Source organism: Arachis ipaensis, chromosome B04 (genome assembly GCF_000816755.2).
Source record: "Arachis ipaensis cultivar K30076 chromosome B04, Araip1.1, whole genome shotgun sequence".
NCBI classification, from domain to species: Eukaryota; Viridiplantae; Streptophyta; class Magnoliopsida; order Fabales; family Fabaceae; genus Arachis; species Arachis ipaensis.
In genome coordinates, this window is record NC_029788.2 from 98,933,401 (window position 1) to 98,953,396 (window position 19,996).

Below are 19,996 nucleotides of genomic sequence, written 5' to 3' on the forward strand. Positions count from 1 at the left end.
GGTGTGTGCCTCAATCAGAATTCCAGTTTATTTTAGAGGCCTGCCACTCATCTGAGAGTGGAGGACTTTTTGGCCCTCAAAGAACAGCTAGAAAGATCTTAGACTGCGGATTCTGGTGGCCTACTCTTTTTAGAGATGCTGCTGAGTTTTGTAAATCTTGTCACCCATGCCAGAAATTTGGTAATATATCCAGGAGGGATGAGATGCCGCAACACTATATGCTTTTCTGTGAAATTTTTGATGTATGGGGCATTGACTTCATGGGTCCATTTCCAAATTCTAGTGGATATTTTTATATATTGTTAGCTGTGGATTACGTTTCCAAATGGGTGGAAGCAATTCCTACCCGCACTGACGATGCTAACACTGTTGTTTCCTTTGTGAGAAACCATATTATATGCCGCTTTGGATCACCACGAGCGATCGTGAGCGATCAAGGCACCTATTTTTGTAACAGGAGACTAATAGGATTGATGAAGAAGCATGGGATAATCCATAAAGTTGCAACAGCTTACCATCCCCAAACTAATGGGCAAGCCGATGTGTCGAATAGAGAAATTAACCGTATCTTGCAAAAGATAGTAAAGCCTCATAGAAAAGACTAGAGCACCAGACTACAAGATGCACTATGAGCATATAGAACAGCATACAAGACACCCATTGGGATGAGTCCCTTCCGCTTGGTTTATGGAAAAGCTTTTCATCACCCAGTTGAAATAGAACACAGAGCCTTCTGGGCAGTTAAGGAGTGCAACATGGGAATTGAGAATGCTGGAGCTGAAAGAAAGTTGCAACTGCAGGAACTGGAGAACCTTCGCCTGGAAGCTTATGAGAACTCCAGAATATACAAGGAAAAGATGAAAGCTGTGCATGATCAAAACATCAAGAAGAGAGAGTTCCAACCTGGAGATTTTGTTCTCCTTTACAAATCTCGACTAAGGCTCATACCCGGTAAGTTGAGATCAAAATGGGAAGGTCCATACAGAATAGAGAAGGCTGAACCGTACAGAGTCTATCACCTAAGCCATCCTTCAAGCTCTGAACTTATTAAGGTTAATGGACAACGCCTGAAGCTATACCATGGTGAGAAGGTGCAGAAAAATAAGGAGCTTGAGATCTTCCGCTTGGAAGACCCCCACATCGCAACAGATTGAGCTATTGGAGCGTCCAACTTACGGACGTAAAAGCAAAGTGCTTGGTGGGAGACAACCCACCGCAGTATGATCGTTCTTTTCTTCACTTTTAGTTTTTTTTTTTCTTTAATAACTCTTCTCTTTATTAGTGCTTTCGTGCTCTTTCAATTACATGTCTTTACTTTCCTTAAAAAAAAATTTTTTTTTTCGCTGCACGACGCGATCGCACTAGCGACGCGTCTGCGTGACAGGGGGAGTAAAGAAAAATAAAAAAATGAATAGAAAGTTACGCAGGAGCAGCGCTGGAGTCGTGCCAATGGCACAAATTGACCCACGCGACCGCGTCCTTGACGCGTTCGCGTCGCATGGGAATCATAGCCTCCCACGCGACCGCGTGCCCCACGCGGCCGCGTGCTCTACATTTTCGACGTAAAAGGGTGCACAATGCTATCTTGTGCGAGAGTGGTGCTGGATTGGTGCTGGAAGCACAATCCTTGTCACGCGACCGCGTCGCCGACGCGGCTGCGTCAATTATTTTTTGACGCACACTCACGCGATCGCATGACCCACGCGATCGCGTCACCCAATTTTGGCAATTAAAATGAATCAAACAGAGAGTTGTGCTGGAGCGAGGCTGCACTCGCGCCAGCAGCGCAACATAGGTCACGCGACCGCGTGACCGACGCGATCGCGTCCCCTTCCCTCACGCGTGCCCCAGGCGGCCGCGTCGCATGCGCCACACAGCTCAACCTAAGTTGCCAAATTATCTTATCTTTCTTTCCTCCAAATCCTAATTTTTCTTTTCCCTCCTTCTTTCTTCTTTCCACCTTCCCCTTTCTATCTCACCTCTCACTCTCTCTCTCTCTCTCCTCCATTAACAAGGTTTTACCTTCTTCTTCCTTCTTCTTTTTTCTATCATTTTTTTTATTGTTCTACATGTATTTTCTTCTTCTTTTCTTCTTCTTTTAATTAAAAAGTTGGATCGGCATGAACAGAAAGCTAAGATGAGAGAGCGCCGTAACAAGCGCCGATTCACATACCTCAAGGAGCTGATCATGGGAAAATTCAAGGACTCAGACACCCCGGACTCCACTTCCTTTACTAGCACTGGGAGCCATGACGGTCCTGATGATGGAGATACTGCTACCAGCCCACCCCTGTTCCTAACAGATGGCACCGAGGACGGTGCAAAGCCTTAAGTGTGGGGAGGTCGGTTAGTACCTGACTTCCGGAGGTAAACTCTCTTCTCTGGCACCAATAATTAGGATATTTTAGTTAGATTTTTCTTTCCTTTATAGAATAGAATAAATTGCATAGGTTATAGAATTGTGTGTGCTAGTTAAGTATGAAAAATTGTGGGAACAAAAGTTGTTAAGGGAATGTGTCATGAAAATTTAAAGGGAATTTGGATACCTATTCATGTGAAACTATAAGAATAAAAAATCTATGTGCATTGATAAGCTTTATTTATTTCAATTAAAAAAAATGATAAACAAATAAATAAGGGGACAAAATTACCCCAATGTTAAATCCAGAATTCAAAGATCAATGCACATATGATAGAATTAAAATACAAAGTTGAAACATGAGTATGGGTTGAAAAAGGGAATTATGGGTAGCTAGGCATGAATTTAAAAGTATATAGAATATATGTATATTAGGTGAGAGCTTAGGTTAATTAAAGATTCAATTTATAAAGCTCACTTAGCCATATGTATATCCTTACCTGCACCTTGGCCCCATTACAACCCTGAAAAGACCTCATGATGTTTGCATTGGTACATTAACTGTTGTTGATTGGTTAGGAGAAAAACAAAAGTTAGAAAACATGACTAGAGAAGAATAGAGTGATTACCCTATACACTAGAGATTAGAGCGTACATACATTATCAGTGAGGGTTCAATGCTTAAATTTTCATGTTTCCTGCTTTCATAAGCTATCTTCTTGCACTTTTATCAGTTTTATTGTATAATGATAGAATTAGTGGAATTTGATTTGTAATTGTTTTGAAGGGCTTATTTACTTTTGATCAAGTGGACAATAATCATATAGTTGCATTTATTTATATATGTAGGATTGCATTGTATTTCATGAGTTTCTACATGTTCATACTCATTTCCTTGTCTCCTTCAATTTAGCATGAGGACATACTAATGTTTAAGTGTGGGGAGGTTGATAAACCACTATTTTATAGTTTATATTTTGTTTAATTGTGTGGTTTTATCATGATCCTTACCCACTTATTCATCAATTTAGCATGCATTTATATTTCCTTCCTAAATTCAGTACATGTTTGAAAATTGCTTCCTAGAGACTTTAATTATTTAATTTTAATTCTCCTTTATTCCATTCGATGCCGTGATCTGTGTGTCAAGTGTTTCAGGCTTTATAGGGCATGAATGAGATGGAGATTGGAGAGGAAGCTAGCAAAAAGTGGAAGGAACACAAGAATTTGAGGAGATAACCAGCGAGAAGTGACGTGGTCGCATGGCTCACGCGACCGCGCGAAGGAGCGCAAATCACAGTGACGCGGCCGCATGGCTTGCGCGGCCGTGCGGATTGGAAAGCGCAAGCGACGCGGTAGCGTGGACGACGCGAACGTGTGGAGAGGAAAAAGCGCAAGCGACGCGTCCGCATAGATGACGCGATCGCGTGACATGTGCGATCTGCATAATCTGCAGAATTCGATGGGGGCGATTTTGGATCTTATTTCGGCCCAGTTTTCGGCCCGGAACAGCAGACTAGAGTCAGAGAATATGCAAAAACAACACACACATTCATTCAGTAGTTTTAGATCTAGTTTTACTCTCTTAGGTTTTTCTCTCTAGTTTTTAGGATTTTAATTTTCAATTGGTCTTAGCATTGGAACATTGAGAAGAGTTATTTCCTCATCAAGACTTCATCATTCTAGTTTGTTTTCTTAACTTGGTTTTATTCTTCCATGTTCTTTGTTTTGTTCAATTTTGTCATTCAGATACTTTTATGATTATTTAATGCAAGGATTATTTCTTTTTAATTCAATTTCAATTCTAATAATCATGTCTTCTCTTAATTCCCTTTCATGCGCTATGGATTCTTTATTTACAATGCGTGAGTAGTTTCCTTACTTGATGGGGAGTTGATTAAAAGGAACTCTTGAGTTGGAAGGATTGAAAGAAAATTTGTAATTGGGTTAAATGTTGGATTGCTATCCTGTCGTCGACGCCAATCCCTTTGAACTAAGTGGGTTGCAACTTGTGAACAGATCTGGCATTCCAACTTGTTTGACTTTCCCTTACCTAGTAAAGGATAACCAAACAGAATAACCATTAATTATAAATTAATCTTACAATCACACCATCAATGATAGAGATTCTAACCAATCAATTCCCAGTCAAGGCCTTTATTTATATTCTTTACAATTCCTCAATTTAAATTCCAATCTACTTAGCTCAACTTCTTAGAACATCTGATTAATAAAATAGCACACCTTTCTGCAACTCGTTGGGAGACGACCTGGGACTTAAAACTCCCAGTAATTTTAATTTAAACTCTCTGTGACATATTTCTAAATTGATAGGCAGATTTTCGGTGAGTTAAGAACTATACTTGCAACGTAACCATTTTAATAAATTTTTAATTCACTAGCTTCTGCTTCCCATTACATAACCTTCCTGAGAAGATGTAGGATCCGAGAAGCTTTGTAATTCCTTACACCATTAGGGATGTCACTATTTAGAGAGCTTTGTGTGATCTTGGAGCTAGCATCAACCTCATGCCACTTTCATTGATAAGAAAGCTCCAAATTGATGAGGTAAAACCCACTCGTATTTCTCTTCAACTTGCTGACCTTTCTATTAAGTTTCCTATGGGATTTGTTGAGGGTTTACTTGTGAAAGTGGGTCTATTTATTTTTCCTGCTAATTTTATCATACTGGATATGGAAGAGGATAAAAATTCCTCTATTATTCTTAGAAGACCCTTTGTAGCTACAGGTAGAGCTCTAATTGACGTGCAAAAGAGTGAACTAACCCTGAGGGTCAATGAAGAAGAAGTGGTCCTTAATCTGTTTGAAGTCATTAAACACCCTAATGATCCGGAGGGGTGTATGGGAGTTGATGTTGTTGAACCACTTGTTCAAGAGGTGTTTGAAGCTAAGGCACTTAATGATGCTCTGGATTCTCGCTCTGAGGATAATTTGCTTAAGATTGATGATTCACCACCTCAGAAAGACATATCATACACGCCTAAAGCTGAGGAAGGAGTTCCTGAGCTTGAGTTGAAGCCCTTGCCTCCTTCTTTGAAATATGCATTCCTAGGTGAGAATGATTCATACCCAGTTATTATTAGCTCTTTCTTGAAGCCTGAGGAGGAAGAAGCACTGATTATAGTGCTCAAGAGTCACAAAATGGCTCTTGGGTAGACCATTGGTGATTTAAAAGGGATTAGTCTAACCAAGTGTATGCACAAGATCCTTCTTGAAGATAATGCTAAACTAGTTGTGAAACCACAAAGGAGGCTAAATCCAACCATGAAAAAGGTGGTCCAAAAAGAGGTAATGAAACAATGGGAAGCCATGATTATATACCCTATTTTTGACAGCTCTTGGGTGAGTCCTGTGCAGGTAGTTCCCAAGAAAGGAGGGATGACAGTGATTAAGAATTAAGAGAATGAGCTGATCCCCACAAGGACCGTCACAAGATGGAAGATGTGCATAGATTACAAAAGACTCAACACTGCTACAAGGAAGGATCATTTCTCCTTGCCTTTCATTGATCAAATGCTTGAGAGGTTAGCAGGTCATGCTTTTTATTGCTTTCTTGATGGATATTCTGGCTATAACCAAATTGCAGTGGATCCTTAAGACCAAGAAAAGGCGTCATTCACATGTCCTTTTGGAGTATTTGCTTATCGGAGGATGCCGTTTGGACTCTATAATGCCCAAGAACTTTTCAAAGGTGTATGCTTTCAATTTTTTCTAATATGGTTAAAAATTTTATTGAGGTATTTATGGATGACTTTTCTGTTTTTGGTAATTCTTTTGAATCCTATCTTAGGCATTTATCTCTGGTCTTGAAATGGTGTCAAGAATCAAACCTTTTTAAATTAGAAGAAATATCATTTTATAGTTACAAAAGGTATTGTTCTTGGACACCAAATTTCAAGCAAGGGGATTGAGGTTGATAGAGAAAAGGTGGAGGTGATTGAAAAATTACCACCACCAACTAAGGCTAAGGTAGTTAGGAGTTTCTTGGGTCATGCAGAATTTTACAGAAAGTTTATAAGGGACTTTTCAAAAATTGCTAAACCTTTGAGCAATCTCTTGGTTGTTGATGTTCATTTTGTTTTTGATAATGACTGTTTGCATGCCTTTGAAACTCTGAAAGCAAATCTCATAGCTCTACCTAATTGGAATTTCCATTTGAGTTAATGTGTGATGCCAGTGATTATGCCATAGGAGCTGTCTTGGGGGGGGAGGACAGAGGTAGGACAAGCTTATGCATATCATTTACTATGCCAGTAGGGTATTGAATGATGCTCAAAAGAACTACACAACCACAGAAAAAGAACTACTAGCTGTTGTGTATGCCTTTGATAGGTTTAGATCCTATTTAATTGGTTCCAAGGTTATTGTTTATACTGACCATGCTACTTTGAAGTACATTCTAACCAAGCAGGATTCTAAACCAAGATTGGTCAGATGGGTGTTGCTCCTTCAGAAGTTTGACATTGAGATCAAGGACAGAAAGGGGTCAAAAAATCAAGTGGATGACCACCTTTCCCGGATTGAGTCTGGAGAAGAAACGCTACCACCCACTGCTGTGACTAAGACATTTTTGGATGAACAACTCTTTTTTATTCAGAAGGCTCTGTGGTTTGCAGATATTGCAAACTACAAAGCCATGAGATTCATCCCCAAGGAGTATAGTAGACAACAAGTTAAAAATCTCTTAACTGATGCAAAGTACTACCTGTGGGAGGAACCTTATCTTTTTCAGAGATGCTCAGATGGTATAATTTGGAGGTGTGTCTCAGATGAGAAAACACAACAGATTCTTTGGCATTGTCATGGTTTTGAGTATGGAGGCCACTTTGGTAGTAAAAGGACAGCTACTAAGGTCTTTCAGAGCAATTTTCACTGGCTGACTCTCTTCAGAGACTCAAGAGCATTTATGAAGAACTGTGATAAATGTCAGAGAGCTAAGAATCTCTCTGCCAATCATGAGATGCCACAGTAGAAGATTCTTGAGATGAGTTGTTTGATGTGTGGGGTATTGACTTCATAGGACCTTTTTCACCCTCATACTCCAACACTTATATCCTAGTGGTGGTTGATTATGTGTCCAAGTGGATGGAAGTTGTGGCTTTACCCACTAATGATGCCAAAGTGGTGATGAACTTTCTCCAGCGATATATTTTTAGCCAGTTTGGTGTCCTAAGGACACTTATTAGTGATGGAGGAAGCCAGTTCTGCAACAATCAGCTGGACTCACTTCTACAGAGATATGGAGTCCGTCATAAGGTGGCAAGTCCCTATCACCCTCAAACAAATGGACAGGTCAAGGTCTCTAATAGAAAACTCAAGAGGATTCTAGAGAAGACCATCAGTACTTCAAGAAAAGATTGGACTATGAAGCTTGATGATGCTCTCTGGGAATACCGGACGGCATTCAAGACTCCTATTGGCATGTTTCCTTATTAGTTGGTCTATGGTAAAGCCTGTCACTTGCCAGTTGAGCTGGAGCATAGAGCGTACTAGGCAACAAAGTTCCTAAACTTTGATGCTAAGGCTGCAGGGACAAAGCAGATGCTCCAACTAAATGATCTTGATGAGTTCAGATATTCTGCCTATGAGAATGCCAAGCTCTATAAAGAAAGGACCAAGATATGGCATGACAAAAAGATTGTCATAAGAGTTCTTGAGCCAGGTCAGAAGGTGCTATTGTTCAATTCAAGGCTCAAACTCTTTTCTGGAAAACTGAAGTCCCGGTGGTCAGGACTGTTTGTGGTAACTAGAGCATCACCGTATGGTCATGTGGAAATTCAGGAAGAGAATTCTAATAGAACATTTACAGTAAATAGCCAGAGGTTGAAGCATTATCTTAGAGGTGAGATTGGTCGCCAAAGGTCCACTCATTTGCTGAACTAGCAGAACTGACCGTCAAGCTAGTGACGATAAAGAAGCGCTTGTTGGGAGGCAACCCAACTACTGTATCCTTTGATTTTGTGCTCAGTTGTTTTTCCTTTTTATTCTCTTTTATTTTTAATGATAATTTCGTAGTTTTCCTTTGTTTTACATGTCTTTTGCTCATGCTGAGTAATTAGAACAGGAACAGGTGTAATCAGGCAGAATTTCAGACACCCTGAAAAAGCTGGACTCAGATTGGGTGGCGCCTAACTTGGCCAACCCAAGTTAGGCACCACATCTAACGCAAAGTTGGTGACGACATTCTGGAGGGGTGGCACCTAACTTGGTTCCATAAAGTTAGGCGCCACATTATGCGTGCAATTGAGGATTCGTTGTTGGGCGGGTGGCGCCTAACTTGGCTCTATGAAGTTAGGCACCACCAGTGAAGCTTTCTTGCCAATTGACACTGCTAGGGTGGCACCTAACTTGGCAATTTTGAAGTTAGGCGCCACTCCTGAGAAAAAAAAAGGCTATGGGTGGCACCTAACTTGGGCTACACCAAGTTAGGCGCTAGTTGAAAGATTGCAATGCGGGACATTCGGCGCCTAACTCCACCTCCACCAGGTTAGGTGCCAGCTTGCTTTATTTGTCTCATTCAATACAAAATCACACAACTTCCAAACCAAATCCATAGCATTTAGTCCCCACCCCCTGCCAATATTCCCTCCCTTAATTCTAATTACACAATCCCATCTCACCCTTCCCTTTTTCCCTTTCCAACATCACACCCCTTCCCAAAGCCTTTGACCGTAGCTTACGCCTCCCACCTACTTTCCAATTACACCCGTGACCCCTCCCCACTCCCTGTATAACACCCTGTCCTACCATTCCATTCCCACCATAATAATAAACACACTCTTATCTATTTTGTTTGGCATTCTTCTACCTAGTAACTTTTCCTCCCTATCCCCACTCTGTCTCCCTTCATTCCTCTGTGCTATCTTTTATTTTGCTCGAGGACGAGCAAAGGTTCAAGTTTGGTGTTTTCACTTCGCTTGTAATTTTTCTGTTTATCTTCATGGCACCAAAACCCATTGAGTCCTCAAGAAAGAGGAAAGACAAGGAGCCGGCCACCAGTTCCTATAACTCACAGAGATTCCTCTCCAAACTACATGAGGGGCATTTTTATGATGTCACTTACAAGAGGGTTGTGATTCTGAAAGTGAAATTTGTACTTCAACCGGATGAATATCCAAAAATTCAGTTTCAGATTCAGAAGCGAGGGTGACAATTTCTGTGCAACCCGCACACTGAGGTCAAACAATTGATGGTTCAGGAATTTTATGGTAACCTTTGGGTCACATACAAGGATGTCACTAGGGTTAATTAAAAGAACCATAAAAGCTTTGTAAGAGGAAAAATCCTTGACTTTAGTCCAAGGAATATCTGACGGACCCTCCATTATGAAAGAAAAGTTGCTATGTTCAAGGATTAATCTAGAGTAAAAGGGCCAGAGAATTCATAACATTATCCAGATTCTAATTCCAAATGATAGTGACATTCTCCAGATTCAAAGGATAGTGAGATGCCAAAACTATTTAGAGTTTCAGTGTTATAAACCCCACTTTAAGACAGACAGGAGCTTAGTTGAGTACTCACTTCTCATGCAAACTCACATCCTAAGTTTACATTTGTTTTGGTTTCTTGAGGACATGCAACAATTCAAGTTTGGTGTTGTGATGCATGAGCATCTTTTCTATCTTTTTCTAGTGAATTTGTGTTCAAATTTGTTAAGTTTAATCAAGATTTAAGTATTTTTGAGCCAATATGTGTACAATTTTGTTTGTTTCATGTAGCATTCGGATGGATTTGACAGGGTTCGTGTAGAAGAAAAGAGCGAAAGTGGATGATGCTATCAACCCTGACCTCCTTGTACTCCAACAAGTATAACTTGAGCTATAGAGGTCCAATTAATGTGGTTTTAGTGACATTGGAAAGCTAACTTCCAGAGCTTTCTAACAATATATAATAAGATACACTTTTTCTCCGGGAAGCACGGCCGTGGTGGCGCCTAACTTGGGATTTTCCAAGTTAGGCGCCAGATGAAGAAATTGCACTCCAAATCATTCAGGCATAGTGGCGCCTAACTTGGCTCAGCCCAAGCTAGGTGCCAATCATAAAGAATGCAATGGTCCCCACGCCAAAAAGGAGTACTCGAAGATTGCCTCTTTAATTTTGATTAAAACTTTTATTTTATTTACAAATAGAAAAAGATATTATTTAATTTTAGAAAATATATTTTACATTAATTAGGATTAGATATAAAAGGAAAAAGATTTAGCCTTCGGACTCTCTTTTCTTTTACGCACCTCATTCCGCAATTTACAGTTTTTAGAACCCTAGTTTTCTCTCTTAGCCATAAGCAACTAAACCTCCACTGTTAAGGTTAGGAGCCCTATTTATTCTTTGAATTGATACTATTACTATTCTATTTTAATTAATGTATTGATTTCAATTTCAAAAATTTGTTTTCGTTCTTCATCTTAAGGATTTGGATAGATCGAAAGAATAACCCTTATTCTATTTGAGTTCTTGTAAACCTCGGAAAAGCAATTTACTTGAATAACAGCATGAAAATAATTTTTCCTAAATGACTAATTATCTGGGCTTAACGTGATACATTACATATAATCCTCTTATATTTGGGTAATTAGGGTTTCTGTGGCACATAAACTAGAATTGGACCTAAACCTCTAATTGAAATTAAGTGACCAAGAAATTGGCAGTTAACTAGGTTAGAGGAGACTAAATTACTAAGGAATTAGGGTTTAGTCAAATATAGTTTGCCATGAATTAAATCTTGCATGATTAAAATAGTTGGTGAGAAATAAAAATCTGGAAGTGATGAGCGGATAATTTATACGCTTTTTGGCATTGTTTTTAGGTAGTTTTTAGTATAATTTAATTAGTTTTTACTATGTTTTTATTAGTTTTCAAGAAAAATTCACATTTCTGTACTTTACTATGAGTTTGTGTGTTTTTCTGTGATTTCAGGTATTTTCTAGCTGAAATTGAGGGACCTGAACAAAATCTGATTCAGAGGCTGAAAAAGGACTGCAGATGCTGTTGGATTCTGACCTCCCTACACTCGAATTGATTTTCTGGAGCTACAGAAACCCAATTAGCATGCTCTTAGTTGTGTTGGAAAGTAGACATCCAGGGCTTTCCAGCAATATATAATAGTTCATACTTTGCCCAAGATTTGATGACGCAAATTGGCGTTTAACGCCAAGTCTTTACCCTATTCTGGCGTTAAACGCCAAAAACAGGTTGCAAACCAGAGTTAAACGCGAGAAATAGGCTACAACCTGGCGTTTAACTCCAAAAAAAGCCTCTACACGTATAAAGCTCAATGCTTAGCCCAAACACACACCAAGTGGGCCCCGAAAGTGGATTTTTGCACTATCTGCAGTTAGTTACTTATTTTCTATAACCCTAGCTACTAGTTTAGTATAAAAATAACTTTTAGAGACTTACTATGCACCTCATGACATTTCACATCTGAATTTTGTATTTCTGACGGCATGAGTCTCTAAACCCCATGGTTGGGGGTGAGGAGCTCTGCTGTGTTTTGATGAATTAATGCAATTACTACTGTTTTCCATTCAATCACGCTTGTTTCTATTCTAAGATATTCATTCGCACTTCAACCTGATGAATGTGATGATCCATGACACTCATCATCATTCTCACCTATGAACACATGCCTGACAACCACCTTCGTTCTATTTGCAACAGCTTGAATGTGTATCTCTTGGGTTTCTAATCTAGGATTGGAACCTTCGTGCTATAGGCTAGAATTATAGGCAGCCATTCCTGAGATCCGGAAAGTTTAAACCTTGTCTGTGGTATTCTGAGTAGGATTTAGGAAGGGATGACTGTGACGAGCTTCAAACTCGCGAGTGCTGGGCGTAGTGATAGACGCAAAAGGATCAATGGATCCTATTCCAACATGAGTGAGAACCGACAGATGATTAGCCGTGCGGTGACAACGCATTTGGAACATTTTCACTGAGAGGACGGATGGTAGCCATTGACAACGGCGATCCACCAACATACAGCTTGTCATGGAAGGAGACTAACGTGTGTGAAGAAGAAGACAGTAGGAAAGCAGAGATTCAGATGACTGAGCATCTCCAAAACCTCAACATGTTTTCCATTACTGCATAACAAGTATTTATTTCATGTTCTTTTACTTTTCACAATTAAATCTGAGAATTATTGATATCCTGACTAAGAGTTACAAGATAACCATAGCTTACTTCAAGCCGACAATCTCCGTGGGATCGACTCTTACTCACGTAAGGTATTACTTGGACGACCCAGTGCACTTGCTGGTTAGTTGTGCGGAATTGCAAAGTGTGATGTGATTTCGTGCACCAGGAAGATAAACAACTCTAAAACCTTAATTGTTTTCTCACATATTCTCTACACCACTTTTACTGCTTGCTTTCTAATTCTCCAATTTTACTGCTTAATGCTATTGAACTCTCAAACACCATTTTTTTTCTTGTCTAACTAAGTAAATCACTCAATCATTGTTGCTTGATCCAACAATCATCGTGGGATCGATACTCACTCACCTGAGGTAATACTTGGTACGACTCAGTGCACTTGGCGGTTAGTTTGTAGACTTTGAATTTCGCACCAAGTTTTTGGCGCCATTGTCGGGGATTGACTGTGATTGACAACTACGTACTAGTTGTTTGATTGCTTAGATTAGACATTTTAGCTTTAAGTTTATTTAATTTTTTTACTTTAATTTTCACATTTTGCCTTAATTATTTTCCCTTAATTTCTGAAATTAAGTTTGGTGTCATCTAGTTATTTTATTTATTTCCCTGTTTATTTTTCCATTAAATTTTTAAAAATTTGTACAGCTCCAGCCGGCTCCTTCCTTTCTTCCTTCTCCTTCTTCTCCGTCTCACGTTCTCTCCTCTCTTTCTTTCCATGGAAATTTCTGATGCTGCTGCTGGGTTTGGTAGATAAAGGGAAACATTGGCGGTTAGGGTTAGGTTAGAAGGGGTTAGGGTTTTTAATTTAGGAATTAGGATTTTGTGTATGAAATTAGAGATTTTTGGTAGTTTAGTAATTTTAATAAAATTAGGGTAATAGAGTAATTGAAAATCACTTTAATCAAACAATAATTATATATAAAAATAGCGTATATTCATCAATTTGTAAATTATTTTTAAATAAGTACTCCAATTCAATAATTAGAGATAATATGATTAATTTTTTATTAATAAAAATTAAAGTATTAAATTCTAAAAGTCTTTAATGAATAAATAAATTAAAATTGACTGATAACAAGAATTTTCAAAAATTATGGGTCTTACATCCTACCCACCTTATAAAAATTTTCGTCCTCGAAAATTGATACAAAACGAAAGAGACTTCATCTCACTTCACTTTTGAACACATTTAGGGAAAAAACAAAAAGATCACAGCATATATACATATAGTTTCAAATACTAAGATTTTCATATGGCATAAGGATAGAAGGATAGAAGTGTGATGCGAAACAAAAGCTACAAAACAAGCTTGGTGCAAAAGATCACAAAATAGACTGGCGTTAAAACGTGATTAAGGTTCGCACACTGATCTCGCAACAGCCTCAGAGATTCAACTTCCTAACTTCGACATAACTTATCTCAACCATTCTTAACCGCACTTCATCAAACAGCTCATCCGAGAGTTCTCAACCTCATCACACTTTTGCAAATCTATCACCGGCCACAAGCTTAACATCAACAAAATCTTTTCGCATGAAACAATGCTTCACAACATCCTGTGATGTCGCCGTTCGCAAGCTTCACATTTCGTGTCTGCGAAACGTGTCCTAAAGAACTAATATATTGCTTGCTATACCTAAAGGTACCACGTGACATTAAAACAAATTTCGAGTTTACTCAGAAGGATACAAGACCTCAGAAAAGAAGGACAAGTGACAAGGACAATACTCATAAGGATTTGAAGAACTGCTAAGATCCCAAGTAAACAAGGATATACAAGCAAGAAAGAATGTTGGGACGAAAATCAAATCACAAGTTTAAAAAAGGATCTCGAATCAAAGAAATTCAACAGGAACAATAAGAAGAAAACAGTGCAGCAGTTTGAAACAAAATTAAGCCGAATCAAAGAAGTACGAGATTGTAGGAGAAGAATAACTAAAGCCAATAATAATTCTCACAAAGTTTTAAAAGTATGATTAGAAACTCCTTCAAATACATTGTTCATGAAGAATAAAAATCGTTAAGGAAATCATTTAACGTTTTGAAAGAAAAGTACGCGACAAACATTTACAAAATAATAGTAAAAACATAAATGTTGCATTGTTTTAGAACAAGTTCAAGTTGAAATAGATTATGCATCATTTGAAAATGAAAACTAGTCTGGCTGAGAGCAAAACATTTTTTTTCGAATATCTTAAAAGGTATTTAGGTGCATAACAAAACAAAAACATGCATAAAAACTGCAATGTGGTAGGGAGGCAATTAAGTTTCATTTTGAGAAGAAAATCTGAGATAAAGTTTTGCCCAAAGAGGAACAGGAGATGCATTACAAACAGGCAGGTTTTGAACTACATAAGGGGGCTTTCAAAGCGTGTGCCGAATTGGAAACGATTTTATTAAAATTTAGGGATAATTGTGGATACAGTCAAGTAAGAGAAAAATTGAATCAAAATTTTCTTTGAGAAGAATCCGAAACAAGAACATTCAAAAAGAGACCACAAGGAATAATGTATCATGCCAAAACAAGTTCAAGCAAAGGAATGCAAAGTTAAGAACAACCTTGCACGAGAATAATCAGAAACTTCTTTAAAAGGTTTAAAACAATGCTCCGAGAGGATATGTTGGAGTCACAACCTCATGAGAATGTTCAAGAATATTGAGATGTACTAAGAAAAAAATCAATTCATATTTCGAGAAAGAAACTCAAATCAACAGAATCCAGATAGGATTGACAAAGCAGGTCACATCAAGCAAGTTTTTAGATGATCCAAAAGAATACAAAACTCACAAGGAAGGACAATTCAAACAACAGCAAATTCTCAAAGATTCTAACAATTACTTTGATGCGTCAAACGAGTTCAAGGTGACATCAAAATTACACAAGTCAAGAAGAGGAACTTTAAATAACACAAGGCAAATGTCCAAGGAATTTAAACAGACACATGCAATTAAAATCAACCGAGAATTCATATGAACCAAAGAACAAGCTATGAAAAAAAATCAGTTTACTTTTCAAAAAAGAAATCTCAAACAGGAATTTTAAAAGCAAACCATGAAAGAATAAGATAAGTAACTGAGTAACCTCAAAAATTAACTCATAACGTTCCCAAAACCCACGATTCGTGCTACCTACAATTTGTATATCGTCTATGATAACCCATTAGCACTTCCATATACATAAGTCACTCGTATTAAGCTGGTCAAACTTAATACCAGGAAGTATGCAATGATAGGCTAACAACATTAATCAATAGACAGTCATGTGCATAAATCTCTAACTCTCGTCATCAGGACAAGATCTATAACACGATAGACGCTCAGAGTATGCAAATGAAGCATAGTCAGTCCATTCCTCAGGCTCTACAGGAAAGACTGCTCTAATACCATAATGTAACACCTTCACTATTAGATTGTCACACTTCTGACTGTGCCACTCTGATAGCAAGAAGTATCACGACGACTTCATGTACTTAACAATAAAATAGGAGCTTTTGACTCGAAACTGTATTGCTGTTTTCTTTGAAAAGCCAGAAAAATACTATATCTTGAAAACAAACAAGCATATACATATATACAAAAGTTCTTACATAAGTAGTTTATGAATATAATATACATACAACACATACAATTCCTACCCCTCTTACAAAATATAATATTGATGGCGAAGGATAAATAAACAAAAACTAAAACAATAACATCGAATAAGCGAAACGCAATAAAACCTTTCGTGAGCCTCTTCATCTGTCTCCTAAAAAGATAAAGCTATAGGGGTGATAACCTAACCACACGGTCTCACCATGGAGTTTTAAAATTGTCATAAGAAGATATTTAATAAGAAAAATATTTTTCAAGCTCAGTGATTATCATTGTCTTATAAATCTTTTAAAAACTGACGGTTTAACCTCCCAAAAATTCAAAACCTCTTTAAAAGAAATCAGTTAATTATCCAGAAAATCTAAACTCACTTTTCTTATAAAAGAATCTTAAAAGTTTTCTAACAGTATGAATGACCAACCTATTCCAAACATAGGTTCATTAAGTCTATGCCGAACCAGCTTGATATTTCATACTTTACTAAATCTTAATCAGAACCAACCACAAAATCAATCAACACTATTATCAATTCAGCATCAATACTCAATCAACAAAAGTACCACACCAGAACAAACACAGGTAAAACAGATAATAAAAACACAAGTATAGATAACAGATACAATAAATAGCTCAGATAACAGTTAATAACAATTAAGCAATTAGGCAAACCAAAACAAATTCAAACTCAAACAAATCATGCAAATGCATATGATGCATGTCTGCCCTATGGCTAATGAGCTCATCTGTCGGTTATACAGCCAACCCGTCATGTTCGGGTAGCTAACCATTGGACAGTCCCTTTGTATGCACATCCCTAAACTTAATAATAATATCCATGGAGTCAAACTCCAAGCTCAATAATATTTCATGGAAAAATCCCAAGCTCAAATTCATATATATATGCATGCCCATTTTACGTACAGAGGGTCAACAAGGTCAATAATATATATATGAAGAAACCGGAGAGTTAAAGTGCCCGGTCACATCTTACGTACAGAGGGTCAACAAGGTCTCAATTGTACAAGCCAAATAGTATTTTAATTCATCATTCCTCATTATCACACCTCCCATTCCGTTCATCAATAATTTATACTCAAAACATAATTCATTCTTTTTTAAATAAGTCAAACTCAAATGAAGTCATTTTCTTAATAACTCAAAATTAAATCATAAGATCCTTAAAAATTCAAATCTTTCTAAATAACCACTTCAAACGAAACCTCGAATCTTATACAAATTTCGATAGTATCTCCTCTAAAACTCGGTCTCTGCCACCCTTCTCGGGTTCCATCCAAACATTTCTCAAACCTTTCTCAATCATTTCCAAATAGAAAATCCTTTTCAAATTTGTTTTAAACCAAATTCCGATATCAAATCAGGTTAAATATCAAACCAAATTTCAATATTAAATTTTTTTCAAACTAAACCAATTCCAATATTAAATCTTTTCTGAAATCAATATATTTTCGATAACAAAACATTTTCAAATCTCAAGAAAACTAATTTGGTAACCGCCAATTTAAGAAAACCAATAACTTAAAATATTCAACCTTTCCAAATGTCAATAATTTCACCAGACAAACAATTACAATTATCCAGAGTAACTCAATTCAGTCCATAAGATGTACAAAATTATAAAAATATACTTTTCATATGATTATCGACTTGTAACAACTCTTGAAAATAAAATAAGTTCAAGAAAAGCGCCTCTACTTCAAATAGTCGAGATTAAGGGAAACTGAACTAAAGGCGGGGAGGTGGTGTGACAACTGGTTGAACCGCAACCAGCAATGCAGTATCTTTACTCCTTCGAACAGAACCAACGGCAGCTCCAGCAGCTACCTTCAGTGACGGCAGCAGCTGAGTAACTCAAAGTAACAACTTTATTCAATATAAACACTTTAACGATGACCCTCACAACAGCAATGGAGCAACTTAAGCGAACAAAGAGAAAGCATAAATGGGGGTAAAGCTCACTAGAACAGCAGTAGCGACGGCAAGAGTTCTGTCGGCGACACGAACGTCCTCAATAGACGGCGGTGGCGGCTCTGACGATGACGACAAGGCATGGCGGTGGCTGAGAAACGACGAACGGCAGTGGAATACCTTCCTCTCTCACCCACAGACTCCCTTTCTCTCACCCGCAAGCTCGACAGCAACACCCATGGGAGCTCGGTGAGAAGCTGACGCGACCCAGAGCTTCAGCGGCGGCGATGGCTTCACGGACAACGACTGGGCGCGGTGGTTCTCTCCTCTCTTTCTTTCCATGGAAATTTGGGATGCTACTGCTGGGTTTGGTAAGTAAAGGGAAACATTGGTGGTTAAGGTTAGGTTAGAAGGGGTTAGGATTTTTAATTTGGGAATTAGGATTTTGTGTATGAAATTGGGGATTTTTGATAGTTTAATAATTTTAATAAAATTAGGGTAATAGAGTAATTGAAAATTATTTTAATCAAACAATAATTATATATAAAAATAGTGTTTATTCATCAACTTGCAAATTATTTTTAAATAAATACTCTAATTAAATACTTAAAGATAATATGATTAATTTTCTTTATTTATAAAAAATTAAAGTATAAAATTTTAAAATCTCAATTATTTAAATCGAATCATATAAAATTCTTAGTATTTTACTATTATTAAACTTTATAATTCAAATATGGGAATTATCCAATGCAACGATTATAAAATTAGATAAAAAAAATTCTAATTTAATTATCAAAACTTGATTTAATTATTTTTAATAAAATAATTTCTGAAATTAAAATTTTTAATGAATAAATAAATTAAAATTGACTCATAATAAGAATTTTCAAAAATTATGAGTCTTACAAAGGTTGTTTTGAAAGGAAGGATAATGTTACGATTAGTATTGGGCCTATAGCACACTTAGAGAATTATGCTATAAATAAGAATAAAATGTAATAGTGTGGGCATGCATGATGTAATTAGAAACTCTAATTCTCCTCTTGGCCCTAATTTTAGGAAGTTCTATTCTATTCTCTTTAATTTCTATCAAATTCTCTTTATCTCTTGATACAATATGGTATTAGTGATATAACTAATGAATACAATTAAACTAAAAATAAAAAAACAGAAATTATAAAGGATATGAATAATATGATATATAATTAAAATTAACATTCAATTTTTAATTTTCTTTTTGATGACTCACGATAATACCATGTATTTTCAACATATTATAACTAAATTATATTAAAAAATATAAATTGTTGAAAGAGAAAAAGAAATAATATATGGATGATATTTGATGAATACAACTAGACAAAAAATTAAAAAAACTAAAAAAAATTATAAAAATTTAGTGTTTTAGGAATTTATTATTCAATACACATATTTAGCAAACTAAAAAAAAAAAAAAGAATTATGGTCATTAACTAAATTCTTTAAATACTTCTGCAAAATATTAGTAAGAATGGAGGAAAAAGAATAAGAGATATGAAATTATGTGAAAAAAGAAGATAAATAAGAAGTGTGAAGTGAATGTTGATTTATATATTAAACAAAAGAAGGAGTGAGTATGAAAGAAGAGAATGAATTATATTTTATTACTCAATTTATACCTATTAAAAAAATAATATTAACATTGAAATTATATCATATTTTATATAAAAATAAAAAGTTAGAAAATATGAAAAGTATAGAGTAACTTTAAGAAAAAATAAATGTCATAAGAATGAGAAGAAAAATAAAGAAGAATCATAAGCCCAAAACTCTAAATTCTAAACCCTAAGTTATAATACTATATAGTACACATAAGAAGGAGTGAATATAAAAGAAGATGATGAATTATGTTTATATTTATATTTAATAAAGAGAAATAATGTTAACATTAAAGAAG

At 36.6% G+C, this 19,996-nt stretch overlaps 1 long non-coding RNA gene across 1 annotated transcript in view; it reads right to left on the minus strand.

Moving 5' to 3' along the window:
• The window catches only part of LOC110270717, an 18,793-nt gene extending 435 nt beyond the window's left edge, over positions 1-18,358 (minus strand). Inside the window, exons 1-2 of the long non-coding RNA XR_002360359.1 lie at positions 18,218-18,358; positions 1,537-1,547 (exon numbers count right to left, since the gene is read on the minus strand). This is a non-coding gene — a long non-coding RNA (uncharacterized LOC110270717). The remainder of the gene's footprint in view (positions 1-1,536; positions 1,548-18,217) is intronic.